The following is a 16,033-nucleotide window of genomic DNA, read 5'->3' on the forward strand; positions in this document are numbered from 1 at the left end:
CTTCTTTCATGCTGATGCATGAGTATATCTTCAGCATGAAAAGTAACTCTTGTTAAGTTTGCTCCTTTCTCCTACTTGACTTTTTCTAGAAATCTAATATTTGTGATTCTTAAATTCAGGATCATTTGGAGTGAATGTAGTCTCCAAAGAACTGAGGCTGGATTGTGACGGAGTACTGACTTATTATCTGTCATCTGTCAGATGTGTCAGGCTCAGAAAATCCTTCACTTACTTATACAGCATCACACCAGACTTGATAATGGAGAAATTAGCTGAAACTTGGGAACAGTAAACTAAGCTTTAACTCTAGAATGTGAAATAATCAAGTTAGCAGCTACTGGAAATGGAAAATTGTGTGGTTATTTCCCTTTGTTTGCTTTCTCTGTCCTCAAACTTTTTCCAGCCTTTATGGTTGCAAAAGACTCAATCATGAATGCCAACAGATTTACAGTGTTTGTGTTTATGATAGCTAAAAACATTGCAAAAATATTTTGAATAGCAAATATTATTGTTTCTCATGTTATTTTCATTGCCAAGGATATTTATTTTTCCTGTAATATGTATGATATCATGCAGGCAGATGTCAACTGCTCTGTTGTTTTCTTATTTGGTCTGTAAGTAGGAAGTCTGCATTTTCCATCAGGATACAGTTACCAAGGGAGCAATCTTAAAATATCTGGGGATGGATATGCAAATAAGGCAAAGCTGTGTTTGCGTAGTCTAGATTGCTAATAATTTGGAAAGCATGTAGGCATGACTAATATGGGAAGAAAATTCTTCCAAAACCTGAGCCATTCAGATCAAGATGAGCACTTCCATAACTGACAAAAAGTGTTGTGGTTTTTCTGCTAACAAATGCTGCTCCTGAGTATAACCTAAATGTTACAGACTGTAGCTGATTTTATTTCACAGGATCCACTGAGCAGCCATCAGATGGTTATCTCCATTGTAGTTAAAATTTTTAAGTGAACTATTTTCAAAGTGAAAAAAAATCAAAGGGTTTTTCACAGCCTTCAGAGAGGTCTAAACTTCAAGTATTATTTTATTTTTGCTAGCCTTGAAGTGGATCCAGAACCTGTTGTTAACTTGAAACTGGTTTCTATAGTTCAGAAACATTTCTGAAACTTTACATGGTAATAAAAATGTCTTACAACCTCAAATATTAAATAAAACACTTCTCTTTTGTTGATCTGGACCAAATACAAAAGCTTATGCCATATGTTGGAAATTATTTCTTCAATTTGAGGTGTTATACTATGCTATTACATGTAGCATTTAATTAAAATTATTGCTTTCATTAGAATTAAAGAGGTTACAGATGGTAAAACTACTATATCACCAAGCACATCTCCCTTTTAAAATGGTAATGTTATATAATAACAAGGTGGTCCATATTTTTCCTGCACTAACACTGAGATTAAAAGAAAAAAATGTACTAAAACAATTTATGTGTTAACCTTTTTTATAAGATTTCTGTGATTTGGTTATCAAGTCTAGTAAGGTTTACTTTTGATTTTCTTTCTTTTTAACAAACTGCCAGGATATAAAAACCTATTTAAAGAAGAAGAAAATCCATTTCATGATGTGCATTGTTCAAATGTTTGGCTACAAACAGCATTTTAACAGATATCATCAGAGAACTCAGTTACATACCTCAAAAACAGTCCCAGGCTACAGAATCAGTATCAAAAACTAATCTCTTTTGAAGTACGTGGATTTTTAGATCTTTAGCTTTGATTGATGTCTCAACTAAAAGTTAAAGAGTCTAAGTAGAAATTCAAATATGTTTCATCAGATAGCCTACATATTTATTTCTTGACAGATTTTTTATCATCTGAATGTATTTTAAATAGAAAACTAACACTAAGTGTAATATAAGTAAAAAATTAATACTGTGATACACTTGCTTTTATCATAGACATTTCTAGAGGGATGTAAATCATATAGGGTTGAACCCTTCTCTTTAATATTACCAGTGCCAAAGAAATTTCTCCAACTTAATTCAGTTAAATCAGATTTCTACATGTGGAATGGCAAAGAGAATGAGAACCTTTTTCACTCTGCATTACAACACTAGTTACACTTGTAATACCGTACTTTATGTTATGTAAATATTTTCCTTGAACTAAACTTTTTTTTATGAAGATAAAATATTTCCAAATTTAAGTTAAGAACAAGAAAGAGTAGATCCAAAAAGCCTTGTAGTGGGATCTTCTTATGGGGCTGTGCTTTGTCTGCCACAGTGTCTCAGCCCTGAGCACTAGTCCGACACAAAGCACACACCACTGCATCTCCTTCAGCCACGAGGTTCCCACCCCTGCCCTGCCTCATGCCTCTGCTCTGCTCCTCTAAATGAAGCACTCTGGAGTCAGCAGTGATCTACACCTGCCCAGGTTGTGTTTGCCATAATCTGTGAGAGTCAGAGCACCTTTGGGTTCAGGGTACTGCTCCTTGCACAAGGCTCCAGCTGGAAATGTCTCATAACCACCAGCCACAGAACACAGGGTGCATGCAGCTTGGGGTCTGGCAGCCAGAGATGGGGATGGCTCTCAGGAGCTGTGCTAGGTGTCCACTGAGGCCCAGGGTGAATTAAGTGCACAGAGTTCAGTATTTCCTCTTTGTGGTTTTGTTTCTTCCCCATCCTGGGAGTGTGCATGTTCCAGCAGCTCCTGTGACCTGCTGCAGGTTACCTGAGGTGTGGGCTAGGACTGTGTGAGCTGCTGGTAAATTGTGCACAGCTAAGGAGGTTTGCTAACCCTGGTCTGCTGCCTAGCCTGTGTGGAAATAATAATTTAATATTAAAATGCCTTTAGATTTCTTATTCTAGGTATAAGCAAAATATTATTTAACTGGTATGCCTATTTATTTCTGTAGAGCAGTGTTGTTTTTTCTGTGAGGGGTCCAAAATAACCACATATAAAGTAAAGACTCCCAGAGGGCATATAATGTACAGTGAGGTGGTATTTGAACTTGCTTTGTTATTGTGAAATTTACCTATGTCACACCGGAGAGACTGGAGCAAGGGAGAGATTACACACAGTGTTTGAAGAAAAGAAAAGGTAATACGTTTTGCAAATAACACCTCTCTGTGGGGGGGGGGAGGGGAGGGGGAGTTAAGTGCATCCTTAAGTGCATATTGGTTAGATAATACAACCTAAAAGTAACTTTGCTTCTCTTTGTGGGAAAAGTAGAAGTGAGCTGAGACTGAAAGAAAAATATAAGAAGGGAATAAACATTTTCTCTGCAATTAAACTAAATACAATTGAAGCTACAGGGAAAATCACCAGTTATAATATAATAAACAGTCTTGAAGTCTTTAAATTCCCACAGGAAGGGATTGTTCTGTTAGAGGAATTCAGTATTATTAAGTGGAATTCACCCGACAGGGCAGGAAATCCCCTGTAGGACAAGCAGAAGTTTAAAGCTCAAGGCTGTGTATTGAACTATGTGCTTTTCTGTTAAAGACAGATTATTAAAGTAAGGGGAAGATAAGGCAATAGCACTTTTCTTGTTATCCAGGCATGCTATGTGTTCTGCTTTTGCCCCTCATTAGTGGACTTATCACTTGCTTAGCCACTGAGGAATTGGAAATATTTCCCTCTTACTGAAAAAATATGAGAAAAGAGGGGAATAAAGTTCCTTCTTAGTAAATGTTGTAGGATCGATCAAGAAGTCTAATGAGGTGAACATTCAGGGGCAATGCCAGTGCTCACATAAAGCATGAATGGGACCAAGTTGCTTTCCTTGGACTTCCCTGGCCCAAACCCAGGGACAGTCACAAGCCTTTGATGCCATGATAGTGGCTGGGACACGTATCACAGATGCCTGTACGTGTGTAGGACATATTTGTTAGCACATATAATGGCATTAGTATTGGCAGAAGAAGCTGTCAGAGACTTCAAAATGACAGGGTACAAATGTCCCTGTGGAATCAAGGGGCATGGAGACAGGAAGAAGCAAAGGCCAGAGAAAACATCTGTTACAAACAGTAATACAGGGGAGAGGGAGAAAATAGTGTGGGAGGCAGAGGCACATATGCCTTGCTGCCAGGCATGCTGAAAAGAAGCTAACATGTTGGATATCACCCCCTGGCCTTCGATAGGAAAGGAAAAACAATGCAATCTGCCACAGCTGCAGAAAGTATCAGCAGAAAGAAAACAGCTTTAGGAGTGGAGATTCAAATAGGTAACATAGAAAAGCCTGAGAAAGTTACCTGCAGAGGAAGGAAGGGCAGGGCTGGAAAACACAAATTAAGTCCATGTCTACAGAAGGATTTAGGAAGGTTAAGGCAAATCAGCTGAAATTGAGTCTGCCATGTGGATTACCTCATTGTGGAGTAAAGCAGCCATAAAGTTTAGCTGCACTTCACACATGAGTGGGAAAACTGTATCTTATGCATACTGGCTTCAGACTCACAGCTAAACTGCCTTTCCATAGTGTCCTGTAGACAGAAATTGCAATGTGAGTATAATTTGCACTTCCAAGTCACTCCTGAAGGAAGTGTCACAAGTAGCAATGTGACAGGCATAAAGGGTATGCAAATTGCCCAATTAGACATCACCTACTATTGAATAAACAGTTGCAACAGCAACAAAATGCAGCACAAATCATCATGCAATGTAAGAAGGCCAATTCAAAATCTATTCTACAAATGCACATATGATATACCTGACTTTTCTGTTTATTTATGTGGAGTTCTTCAGGATCTCATGAAACATGCAGATCTGAAGCAAGAAGTGTCCTCTTGATGAAGGTGTGATGGATAGGAATACAGAAAAGAAGAGTGTCTTTATTTCCTATCCACAGTAGTCACATGGAGCATACAGGCACCAGTTTCACATTTTCACCCTGACCTGCAGCTCAGGTCAGTGTCAGTTTGGTGGAGACTTGTACCGTGCGTTCTCTGATTTTAAATCAGTGTGGTATTGAAAACAGTACAGAACTGTGGGGCTGTATTTGGAAATTTAAAGTTTCTTACAAGTATAAATTAATTAGAGTACAAACAATTTTGTCTCCCTCACTTGTTTCCTTAAAATATCAGAGGCAAATGACATGACTCAGCATATTGCTAAAGCTGTGGAGCATCATTCAGTTTCAGACTGAGTATCATTATTTTATCCTGTCTAGCCAGTAGCATCTAGATTTATCTCCTGTGCTCTGGCCTAATGGTGAAGCATGTGAATGTGTTCCTTCTCTGTCTTCCAAAAAATTTTCATCCACCCACCAGTGATAGAATTAAATCATCCCTTCTCTTTGAAACGTTATATTTTACTCCACATTGTGATGTCTGACCACTTTCTGGAAGTGACTTGAATGCTGCACTAAAGCCTGGTGTGTAGGAGTCCCATTGCCTGTTTCCAGTTTCACAGATACCCCTTTCAGAAACCTGTGCATTCTGTATCAGCCCACAGTGATGCAGTGTCAGAGACTAGTCATGCAGAAGAGGTGATGTGGTGTTCCCTTTGGTGTTAGAAATCTCACTGATGCATTTTGCTTGCATCCTGAGGGTTAACATAGTTCCTAATTTTGGTATCATGAAGTAATTCTGCTGGAGATGAGACTGTTCAGGTCAGAAGTTAAGAGTCTGTTGTGCCAACCTTGCTCAATAGCAGCAGGTGAGATGCTTGTCCTAAAATCACCCTCTAGATCCAGTAAATTCCTTCCTGTCACAGGGACAGAGGATACCTGTTCCTTGAATCTCCTTTACTTCAGAGTATAATATCTTTCATTTTATTTTATTTTAACCTGCAGAAATAAGTCATAAATCATGAAGAATTTTATGATGTGTGTGGATGTGGAGCTCTTGTTCCATGGAGCACTTTCAGACTAAGCAGCTATTTTTATATGATTGCTTGAGATTTTGGGGGACTATTTGGTGATCTGTGTGACCTCTTCTAATCTTATTATAATCATTGTTGCTCTCTGCTTTTCCATGCTTTTTGCTGGTTGCCATGGAGACATCCTACTCTCCCTTCATTCTTAAGTGAGAGAGCAAGCCAAAGCAGTGTCTCCAATCTCCCTCTCTTTCTCGCCTTTTTCCCTCTCTCACACTTTCTGGTTGTCACTGGGAATCACATCAGCTCCTTTTCTTCATCTCCAAAAGCAGCACTGATGCCCTCTTAGCACCAGTGTGTTCGTTCAGCATTTCTCTCTGCTCCCTGGAGAGGCGTGTGGCAGCTCAGACTGCATCCAGAGCCTGAGAGACTCGGCCAAAGCCAGGCTTGCCCTGCTCAGACTTGCAGATTACCCAGGATCTGTGTTGCAGGCCTTGAAGGGACACAGTTTGAACACCAGTAATCTAATTTGGGTGTGCTCCCATGGAGCACCCCTTGCTGGTGTTCAGCAGCATGAAGACTGGACTCTGTATTAGTTTGCCATAGCAATAATAAAGGACTCTTGAGCAGAATAACATTTGAATGTTTATGGTTAATTTAGAAAGAGAAAATCAGACGTTTGTAAATACTGCAGATTAAATGCAAGTTGTTTCCAGGGAATGTGTATGGAGCGCACTTAAATTTGTTTTTTATTGTCTATTTAATAAATTATATTTCTTTACAGGATAAATTGAGTGGATTAGGAATGGAATCATCTGTAATTAACTGGGTGCTAGCTACTTAGGAGGGCACATACAGCTTGTGTTACTAAACAGTATCATGTCAGATTTAATGGCTGTCATTACAGAAGTACCTCAGGGATCTATGTTGGACCATTGTTATTTATGATCTGTGCAAATGAACTGACAAGCCAGTGCACTGAGTGCAATGTTCATTTTTATTCTGATGACACAGTCATGACCTAAGCTCCTAGTTTCTTGAAATTGTCCTGTAAGTATTTCTGAGGTCTTGGACTTGTTTAAGTCTCAATGAAGTTGCTTTAGGCAATGCTAAGGCAAGTGTTCTGACTAAAGTAATGCTGTGCTGGGACAGGTTACTTGGTGTTAAACAAATCTAAAGCTTTCATCTTAGCAGGGAGATGGGAGGAATAAGATGTATGAATCCCCTATTCTCTACAAAATTGACACATTTTGTCTTTCACGTAATAGCATCTTATTGTGAAAAAGGAAGAATTTCTTGGGTTTGTTACTGATTTTTTTTAAGATAGCTACAGCTGCTAAATATGAATCTATAGGAAGATTCAGAAATTATTTAAATTATGCAAACATATTTCAATTTTCATTTGCTGGTTAGTAATTTTCTGTTCATTTGGTGCTTTGAGGTTTTTGATTGTGTTTTCTCATCCCATTTTTAGCAGGAAGAAAAACATTTTGTGCTTCTTTTTCAAGTATTTGAATCTCTCAATGCTGGAAATCTTTTGATAGTGCTGAATTCTTTTTATTCAATGATAATGATAAGACTCATATGGATCATCTACTGATATATCACCTCTTGGGACAAAAAGTCTGGAGGTTGGGCCTAGATTCTGCCCTTAGGTTTGGATTAAGATTACCCTCGGGGGCAGGAGACAAGTTCCAACAAGTCTTTATTTCCGCCTATAAATTGAACTACAAAGCACCAGAGACAAAATGAGGAAGCTGAGCTAATGCTGCTGCTCTGGAAAATTGTGTTAGTGGATCTGATAAAGCTGAGGGTCTGACATGGCAAACGGAATTTAGTGTACAATGAAAATGACTGAGCAGAATGGGTCAGAAGGTGATTCATTCAATAGAAAGTAATCATCAGAGTATCATCATAAGTTGCCTGTCCATAGGCAAATGAAAAATGACTGGTGTTTCTTTTATTGGCTCTGCTCTGCCTGCTGGTCTGTTAGTGGGTCCCTGTACTGAGCCAGGACTGGAGGATATCCTGGACTTTCCAGCTGGAGTGCACTGCCTTAGGGCAGGGAAGGGCAGGGGCTGGGCAGCACAGGAGGCAGTGCTGTGCTGTCCCAAGGGTCTTCTCTACATTCTCCCACATGCCCTACCCCTAAACACCTCAGTGCAGGTGAAAAAGGTCTTTTAATTGGCTCCCACCTCTAATCTGCTTTCCTTTAGCTTTCAGTGGTCTCAGAAACATTATCTTTCTGGTAGTTTTCATTTTCACTGGATTTCAGCACTTCAGCTGCCAAGTGAAAAATGAAACTGCAAAACTGACTGGAAGCACCAGTTCTGTGACAAAAGGATTTTCTTTTCAAATGTACACATGCAGAAAAATCTTCTCAATACTTAGGTACAGTCTTGTCTAGTGCTCATTCAGAGGAACCCATTCTGCATTTACTTTTTCCAGGCCCTAAATGCTGTCACTGTTTAAAAGAGATATATTGTCCTGATTAAGTTTTCTATGCCAGTTCAGTATCAGTGTTAATTTGACTTCTTAGCATTAGTGTCAATTTGACTTTTTAAGTCACCAGTGAGGTTCAGAGGTCCAGTTGCCCAGTCCTCTGAGATGATTTACTGTTCAATTTATGATATTATATTCTTCTGTGATCTATAACACATGAATGTACCCTTTTGGAAAACAAACAAAGAAACCTCCCTTAAAAAATTGCCCAAACAAGAAAAAGCATGCATACAAAGGATGTGGTTTTAATTCTTTGAAAACTATCAAAGTATTGTTAAAGCTCTTCAGATGGTTTCTTTGGACTTTTGTCATGAACTAGCCTTCCGAAAACCTACAGGAAAGACAGAAACTGGAATCAATTCCTTTCTTCCAAGATGACAGTAATAGCCTTTTCCTTATGCTTAACCAGTAAATACTATAATATCTTACAAACATGGCTCATATGGTTATTTAAAGCAGAACTATGGTTGTTTTAATATGGTTATTGTAGCCATACATTTTGCTTTTATGAGTTTTTATATAGCACTATTACTTATATGCTAATCTTAAGGATATTGTTATAATTTGTTTTATGTGTTAAGTGTTATAGAGGCAATTGCTAGTATCACTGCAGTGAAAGGTCTTATGAGCACCACATCTGACAAACAATTGCTTGCTGCCAGAAGCCCCATGAAACAGCTATACCCAGGGATACAAATCACCTTTACAGACAGCTTATTTACAATTTCTTCAGGCAGAGAAAACCATCTAAAATGTGTTATGCAGTCAGACTTGAAGTTTCTGCATTTATGTGCTTGTGTGCTTGCAAAATTTGCAGGCTACTGAAAAAAAGGTGCTCCCATTGTGATCGTCACAGACAGTTCCTCTGTCTTGCCTTTTATCAAACATCTGTGTCATTTGATCCTGTTTTGTACAAGTCCCATGGAACTCTTGCATGCTTTAGAGGTTCCTTCTTTTTAGCTGTGTCATGCTTGGTGCTTTATTTTATTTGTCTCATTCGAAAAGCAAAGTGATACATTTCCTGTGAGAGGGACACTCAGAGGCAGCAGTGACAACTTGCTTTTCTAGGCAGAGTCCTACAGGGGCATTAATGCCAGTGAGTCCTGTGACAGGAATACATTCCTTATCCTGGACATTAATGACATGTGCTTTGTCAAATGCTGCCATCAGACTCACCAAGCACAGAAATGACAATGATTTCTTAATTTTTACTTGTGTCTCTGGGTGTGATAAAGTGCATTTCTGCTTTCCCTTACAATTTTAAATTCTGTGAGGCAAACAATTTGCTTCTCATACTGATTAGCTGGACATTTGTTATTGTAGGGATTGCTGTTGCTGGGTGTTTATTTGCAAAGATGGTAGATCTTGAAACCACTTCAAAAATTGATTTATTTTGTAAAATGCATTCAGGCAGCAGAGCTTTGCAGACATAGGCCTGTTTCAAAGAGACTATTTCACCAAAAGAACCAGGAGCACTCACTGTCAGTATTACAGTAATAAACAAGCAGATTTTTTTCTTCCTAAATGAATATTTAAGCTCATGTGTCATAGATGCAGTGCATGATATAGTTTCAATACTGGAGGATGCCCACTAAGAACAGAGAATTTCTAAGGAGAAATTATTTGAATTCTCAGAAGCAAGAGGACATTAAATCATATTTTCCTAAGGTAAGGATGTATTCACTGAATTCATCATTAAAAAACATTCAGGGAATGATGGACACTGCTAATTTCACTGGTGGTGCTATATTTTGAAAGCTCTCTGACCTAGAAAGCACTGACTAGAATAGGACAGAGTTGACATAGACAGGAAATTGTCCTGGCAGGTTTTTCACAGGAGGACAACAAGACAGGTTTGCTTACCCATTATGCTACTGTGATATTCTAGGCACTGCTGTGCCTTATAAATGTTTGCACTGTTCAATTTTGAAAAATTAGACATCAAAATTCAGACTTTCCAGGCTGAGTCTTGATGAGGTTTGAGGATTTCTTGGGATTCCATGCTAAGAAATTATAATCTTCAGAAGCTGCAGGTTTGCATTCATATCCTGCCTAAATCCTCCAGGACACAGTGCTAAATTTTTAGGCACTGTACAGTGTGTGGTCTCTTCAGTTAATAGTTTCAGTGCTATCAAAACATCTGTGCGTGAATTACTGAAAGGAAATTAAATTGAATTATAATTATCACAGCCATTTATACCCTAAATTAGTTATCTAGCTATTTGCAGAGAGGTCAAGAAGCCAATGTACTGAACAGTAACAGGCAGTAAGTGCCTTACCAGGGTAAATTTTAATTGCTGACAATATTATGGTGCCTGCAGACAAGAGAACAGGGATGCTGTGGGGCTGGCATCCTTTATGTGCAGGGAAAGAGCCATAAGAATGGTGATAGTAGGTGAGCAGTAACAGCAAAGGGGCTGGCTGTAAAAGGCCCATTTTGATACATTTGGGTCTTGAGATATAAGGCAGATATCACTTTTTAAAATTGAAAGACAAATAAATGGGGCAAGTTTTTTTATAAATTTTCACTGAATAGTGTAGGAAGGGATGTGTGGAGATCATCTAGGCAGGGTCACCTAAAGCAGGTTACCCAGGAACTTGCTCAGATAGATGTTGAATATCTCCATTTAGGGAGACTCCACAACCCTCCTGGGCAGCATTTTCCAGTGCCCTGACACCTGCAATGTAAAGAAGCTCTTCCTCATGCTGAGGAGGAATGTGTTGAGTTTGTTTATGGCTATGGCTCCTCATCCTGTCACTGCACACAACTACAAAGAGTTTGGCACTGTCATCCTGTCTCCCACCTTTGAGATATTTGTGAGTATTGATGAGCTCCTTGCTCAGTCTTCTCTCCTCTGGACAAAGCAGGCCCAGCTGCCACAGTCTCTCCACATGAGAGAGATGCTCCAGACTCCTCACCATCTTTGATGGTGCTCCACTCCTCTTCTTCCTTGATCTGTGGAGAGCAGAATCAAACACTGCACTCCAGCTGTGCCTCTCCATGGCCAAGCAGAGGGAAAATAGCACCTTCCACCTCCTGCTGTCCACCTCCATCTCAGTGCACCCCAGGATCCCACTGGCTGCCTCGGCTGCAGACACTGCTGGCTGCTGGAGCTTGCAGACTGACAGGTCCTTCTCAGCAGAGCTGCTCTCTGCAAGGCCAGCCCTCAGCCCTGCTGCTGCTTGGGGTTATTCCTCCCAGGTGCAGGACCCAGATTTGCCCTTGTTCAGCCTCTCTCACCTGGCCAGGTGCCACTGAATGCAGCACAGCCTTCAGGGGTGTCAGCCACTCCCTCTTTCATACCCTTCAAACTTGCTGAGGGTGCATTCTGTCACTGTTTGGCTTGCTGATAAACCAGCTGAATTAGACTGGACCCAGTAAAAACCCCTGGGGACTGCTGCTGGCTGTAGGCCTCAAATGTGTTGATCATCTCTGAAATACTGTCTGACTGGCTGGGCTTCTACACAGGCACACATAAAAGCACCACATGGTTTCTATGGGACTATAGGCACCAAGGGAAAGGTTCCCCTAGTGTGATCCCCATATGTATTAAACACCCAGCTCAAATTTATTATACCAGCTAAAGAAACACGGCGTGCTGAAGTACCTAGATTATTACTTAGGGATCGTTTGTAACATTTTTACATCTCTCTGATGCAAATACTTGACAAAAGACAGCTCTTCTTTGGAAGAGCTATGATATTGCTAAGTGGAATGTCTGTGCTTTGTAGCTTGGGAAAGCATGAATCTAAAATACTGATTCTATGTAAAACAGCCCTGTCACCCATATGACATGGATGCCACTACATGTTCTCCACCAATGATTGATGTGACAAACTCCATATGTTAAAAGGAGGCTGAGGAAATTTTTTTTTTTCTTTCCCCAGATGGAAAAAATATGTAACTGTGGTACACAAACACTCTTTGCTCTTTGCAGAGCTTCTCTGTTTCCTCAGCAGTAATAACATATCTAAAAATAAGACTCTGGTCTGGAACAAAAAAAAAAAAATCATAGCCTACCACCGCCCTAGTTTTCAGCACAAAAGAAATGTAGACATTTAAGGGTGCCAAGGGAAAGTGGATTTTTATTTATAGTAATGATGCTTCTCATTATTCAGTAAAAATATCTGGAGAGAGAATAAGGAATAGTGCTCAAGGTACTGCTTTCCAAGTAATTAACAGAAATATTTCAAATGTACACAAAGACTGGCAGACCATTCATCAGTGATTATTTGGGAAAACTGTTCTTGGTAGTTTAGCCTCATGGGTTTGTGACTGCACCTTAAGGGAGCCCCATATTTAAAGAAGAGTAAAATAATTACAATTGCTAGAGGGGAATATTTAGTTATTATTAGATGAAGTAATGCAAGATAGATAAAACATTTGATTATTAAGAGATTAACACTGATATCTGTGGTTACATGTCATACATGATTTTGGTTTGTGGCATTTTCTGTTTCAAATTTTCAAAAGAGAATATACTTTCTAGATAAAACTGTGTTGCTTTAAAATGCAGATTTCTAAAACTTATGTATGAGTTTCTGCATGGATTGTGTAAAGTTTCTATAAGGGCAAAGAAATGTCATTTAAGTGTTGATGAATGGTAGGTTACCAACTGATATCTTATACATCATCTTATAACTGGGAAGGAACATATTATCATTAAGACTTAGAGCTAACAAATGCTCAACTCTGTTCAAAGTAAAAATTTAAAGAGCAATTTTGCAACAGGAATATTGATAATTAACTGAAATACACAATGTATTCACTCATTAATTTATCTGCATACTAAGATGATCTGATGAAAGTACAATTTGTTTAAATTTTATTTATTGGATACAGACAACTCACAATTCACTGAATCGAATTTTTAAGCAGCCAGTGTTTTCAACCAACACCATTAAGAAGCATTAAAGCATTTAAGAAGTGGCAAAAATGAGGAGTTTTTTTATTTCCAAGAAAGAAAATGTGCTGTAAACATTTCTCAGCTACAGAAATTCTTCACTGTATTTGAGAATGCAGAATATTTCTAATGAGTTTCAAGAATTCTTTTTTTACAGACAAAACCAAAGGTTTGCAAGAAGAGAAGCATTACTGATTCAAAACCTTGGTAACAAAATGATTGACAGTTATCCTTACTTTAAATCTTAACACTGTTTTACATACTTGTGTTTTCTCCTAAAGCATAAATGTTTAAAAGGATTTCTTCTCTGTAAATAAAAATCATGATCACAACAGCTGCTACCCTGTAAGAAGAGATCATATCTTGGTCTTATAGAAGTTACTAGTTGGTAGTTTGCCTGCAGCCAGTCTTTTCTTGTTTCACAATTCATAATATGTTTATAGTTTGGAGTGAACAGCTACTGTCAAGTAGTCTGCAGAGTGCACTCATACACACATTCTCCTGAAATAAATAATAAAGTTTCAAGTACTGAGTAAGTCAGAAAGCTGTATCTTAGCTTCTTTTTAAATGCAGTTGGCAGTTTATAAATTTGGTGTTTATAGCCATGATTATTTGATATTCTTGGGGTTAGTAATTTCTTAGCAAACAGTGGAATTTAAAAAACTCTGGGAATTTCCTAAACTCTGGTAAATTTTTAACCTACATTTCCTTAACTAAATAAGCACTTACTATAAATGCTCTTAAAAGGATAACAAGCTTAAAATATAGGTAATGTTCTAATCAGCTGAGATTAGATTGGAACATTTTTTGTATCAATTTTGAGGTTACTTTTGTAGAAGGAATGAAATTACAAAGTTGCCAAGTTGAAAGGAAGAACTAGTCTATTAACACACAGACAAAATTTCTCACAGAGAAGTATCCCTGGAAAAAAAAAGGAAATTTTCAGAACTGAGAAAGTACCATCTACACCAGGTCAAGAGATTTGGAGGGAATATGATCATTAGATCCTAACCCTAAATTATCCATGACTTGACCTGTTTCCTTTTACAAATAGTATTACACCTTTTTTCCTTTTTCAATATGTTCATTTACATTGGTTTCAGTCTCTCTCACTTCTTTCCTAACTTATTTTACAGCTTGTGCATTTCTCACAGCTGGATAACAAGCAGGAATCCCATTGCAGACACAGCCCATGGTGATGAACAGTAATTCTATGCATGAATCATGCAGTGAAGCATATGAGAGGAAAATTTCAATAACATTCTACTTTTTCAGGTAACCAGCACACAAAACTGAAATGGATTTCCAGGTGAATTCAGATCCTATTTTAGGACTCCCAAAAGTGGCAGATGATTTTCAAAGCTGTCTGGTACTAACACATTTCCCTCAAGAATTACAACATCTATGGTTACATATTTATAGTATCTCATGTGCCAATAAGCTCACAAAATTCTGAGACCATAATTTATATCTGGTTTGCTCTACCAAAAAAAAAAAAAAAAAAAAAAAACCAATCTCCAAAAAACCCCACCAGCCACGCACCAAAAAACTCAAACAGCAAAATCCCTCAAGTTTAAATCTTAAATTCTGCAATAAATTGTTTTGTTTAATACAGAACATGGCACTGAGATTTCCTAGGCTTTGATACATTAAGCACAAACTGTTGCAGAGTTATATATTTGAGCCCTGAATTTTCACTTGTTCCTTTACAAGTAACTAATGTATTTTACAAATCTGTTCATGTATCTTAAAGACTACAGCATCATCTGAGAGTTTATGAATAAATCTGTGATGTATAAATTTCCACTGCTTAGCACAGAAAAAGATAACTGTGCCTGCTACGCCTATGTAGGATATCAAACTTACCTGATGGGAAAACCAGAACACTTTGGAATAAAACAAAGTACAGAATAGCCTTTTACCTTCAGCCTCCAGGAAAATGATAATTAAAGCTGAAGGAAAGCAAATACTGCCCTGATTGAGTGGAACGAATATCAGAGACTTCCAGCCTGGGATCCTACCCAGGGCTTTTTGAGCAGTTTTCAGCCATACTGTATTGTTTGTATTGTTTTAGTAAATCTGAAAGAACTGGGTTTCAGGGAAAATACATGCAGATCAATTCCCTATTGCTAGGTTTTTGTGACCTAAGAAATATGGACCAGAGTATATTTGAATGTCTGAGAGCATTTTCCAATTGGAATTGCCCCAGAGGGAGATTACCATGAGTCATGTTTGTCCCAGCATACACATGAAACAGTGAGAGGCAGAAACTTGGCTTTCTCCATTATGAAAGGCCATATTTTGTGAAAATAGTACTTTTAAGGTGGTTAAACATAATTCTTTGCATAGTTAACATAGTTCTTTAAAATACAGTTCTTAGCTGAGCTGGTTTGTCAGCATATATCAAAATACATGGAAGGAAATGTGATTCTAGAATGTGACAGCCAAGGAAATCCTTGCAGCATTGGTGAGGCTAAGCTTGAAGTTGCTCAACATTAACCTGTCACAGCAATGTTTTTAGCCTATACACCAGAAAATGTTTTGCTCATCATGTCCAAGTTTCTTAGCATGAGTGCATTTCATTTTGGATAGACTCCCATGCAAGATGATGTAAGGAGACACTGTTTTCCAAAAGGGCACAAAAATCCCCATAAAAAACTATCATTATTTGTGCCTGTTGAGATTTTCTTAATCCTTGTAAAGATCTGTTTGCTAAATAAAATGCCAAGGAAAATGTTTACTTACACTGGTTGCCAGACACAGCATCAGTATGTGCTTTGAGTTTAACCATGCCTAAACATTTTAGTTCACCAAATACTTCAAATGAGAACATACACTGCTTAAATTAACCTG

The sequence above is a fragment of the Erithacus rubecula genome (assembly GCF_903797595.1).
Source record: "Erithacus rubecula genome assembly, chromosome: 10".
NCBI classification, from domain to species: Eukaryota; Metazoa; Chordata; class Aves; order Passeriformes; family Muscicapidae; genus Erithacus; species Erithacus rubecula.